Source organism: Pteropus vampyrus, unplaced genomic scaffold (assembly GCF_000151845.1).
Source record: "Pteropus vampyrus isolate Shadow unplaced genomic scaffold, Pvam_2.0 Scaffold8171, whole genome shotgun sequence".
Lineage (NCBI taxonomy): Eukaryota > Metazoa > Chordata > Mammalia > Chiroptera > Pteropodidae > Pteropus > Pteropus vampyrus.
In genome coordinates this window covers 1-2,431 of record NW_011896952.1, presented here as the reverse complement: position 1 = coordinate 2,431, position 2,431 = coordinate 1, and the positions used below count along the sequence as shown (strand labels likewise).

Genomic DNA, 2,431 nt, shown 5'->3' with positions numbered 1-2,431 from the left:
CAATAACCTCAACACTTTTATTCTCTTTTTTGCAGCACCTGCCATGCAACTCTCCAACCCTGGATATATCCATCTATTCAAATTCACATCCCAATTCCTGACCACTGCAGAAGCAAAGTCACAAAATTGTACATATAGACACCACAACAGATTCATTATTTCCACTTTATGTTTGACAATGAGTACTGCCCAGAACTCCTGTGTTTTCTGAATCAAATCAAATCATCTTCTACAAACATCTTCCTCACAACAGCAATTTTAAATCTTCAACTCCCCGCCTCAAATCTCCATTCTTCCACTTCCCCACCTCTTCAATCTTGGGCAGAAGACTTCATTCCCTGCTTCACAGGGAAACATCTTATTGGAATCTCTCAAATCTTTCCACTCATACTGCAAGATCCACTTGATAAAATTATTTGCCTCTACCACTTTTACCTCCTTTCCAAAGGAGAAGTCTCCAGAGGAAACTGAGAAAAGTCAATATTTCGCTCTCTGTTTATAACTCACTCACTCTTCCCTACTTCTACCAATTATCCCCTTTCTTATACCATTGATTTCTGCCTTTCTATGAGCTGCTTCCCTTAAGTATGTTTTTTAAAGTCCTCTTTTGACTCTGTTCCTACATTCACATCTTCCCTTCTTAGTAAAATTTCTCAAATAGTGACCTATTCACTTCACTACTGCCTCATTCCAAATCACTCCTGAATTCTTGACAATATGACTTCTACCTATTATACTCTTTACCAAAATCACCAATTATTGTTTGTTTGTTTGTTTGTTTTTTATCTCTTTTCCAATTGTTTTCTAAATCGATCTTCACATGTGGCATGAATGACCACTACCTTTTGCTTGACAGTCTCTTTCCTTAGATTCCACGTCAACCTCATTTCCTGGTTTTTCTCTTTATTTCTCTTGCCAAAGTTCCTCAGTCTCTTTTGGAAGCTTAATTGCCCTTTATTTGTTAGTATTCTGTATAACATGCTCCCTCCTTAACTGTATGTTCTCACTTTCCTTAGAAAATCTCATTTACATCAATAGCTTTGGGTACACTGCTCTATACTGATTATTCCAACCCTGGCCTCTCTCTTAAGCTCCGGTTGGAATAGTTACCTATTTGAATATATTTACTTAGTTGTCCTGTAAGTCCTTCAACAAAATATGGCCACAATTGAACTCAACTCATCAACTCCGTCCAAATTCTGCATCTTCTATATTTCCATCCTCTACATCACATTTCTCTACCCCTTACCACCAATTATTGTTTGGTACATTTCAGCTCCTGGAATTCTGGCTCTGGAATCTGTTCTTTATATTACATTCTCATTCTCATGACTTTGGCTTAGATCTTAATAATTTTTCACCTACATGGCTACTACAGACTCTAAATTGATCTTCTAGTCTCTTCTTCTTCGGAGCAGAAACTATGTCTTTAATTTCTATGTGCTTGGAACCCAACTTAGTGCTTAGCATGTAGTAGGTCCTCTATAAGAGTTTGGTGAGTAAATGAGTAAACTTTGGTGACATTTTACTGTGTGCAAAACTAAAGGAAATATGTTAAAATATTTTAAATTGGAATTGGTAAAACTACAACCAGCAGGCCAAATCTAGCCTGCTGCCTGTTTTGTAAATAAAATTTTATTCGAATACATCAATGGCCATTCATTTACATATTGTCTGTGGTTGCTTTTTCACTGCAATGGCAGAGTTAAGTAGTTTGGACAAACACCATACATCTCTCTATCTGACCATTTATAGAAAAAAATACCAACCCCTTCCATAAAGCAACAGCAGGAAAGGAGAAAATAAGAACCTGCAGAATAAGCAAAGAATTAGAAATAAGATGTATGGAGTGTATTTTACCAAAGTTTGACCACAGTTATATTATTAATAAAATAGCCACATGTTGAATGAATCTCATTTGATTTTCTTAGATGTAAAATAATAACAAAAATACAGAAAAATCAGTTTATGCTTTAAGTGATTATTAGAAGTAAAGTTTGATTTTACAGGACAAAGAGTACAAGAAGAAAAACACAATGTTATCCGAAGGCAGCTAGAATTTGCAGAGTAGAGTAACACAGAGGAGGCAGCTGGGCAGAGACTTACCAACATCTACAAAGGGATTCCCTCAAGGCTGTGGCTGAGTACTTATCTTCAGTGAAAGTCATTAGGGCCAGTGAAAGAATCTCCAGAAAGCAGTAGGCTGAATAATTTCTAGAGCTCACACAAGACTGAAAATAGTTTTCAATCCTGTCAGCCAGAATGAGAAAATGTCATAATACGTGGAACATCAGGCAGGGTACTCAGAAGGATATTACCTTAGAAAATGGGCTAAATTAGCTTTAGTTTAAAGGCTGCTGTCGAATTACTGTAACAAAGCTGAAAAGCCATAATAAACTTTTAAAATGTGTCCAAAAGAGCAAAGTCATTT

At 36.3% G+C, this 2,431-nt stretch overlaps 1 protein-coding gene across 1 annotated transcript in view; it reads right to left on the bottom strand.

Moving 5' to 3' along the window:
• Window positions 1-2,183, bottom strand: part of LOC105310648 (E3 ubiquitin-protein ligase TRIM69-like) — a 3,959-nt gene extending 1,776 nt beyond the window's left edge. The window contains exon 1 of the mRNA XM_011386793.2: window positions 2,107-2,183. The gene's annotated coding sequence lies outside the window, so the exon portion shown is untranslated. The remainder of the gene's footprint in view (window positions 1-2,106) is intronic.
• Window positions 2,184-2,431: the final 248 nt, after the last annotated feature.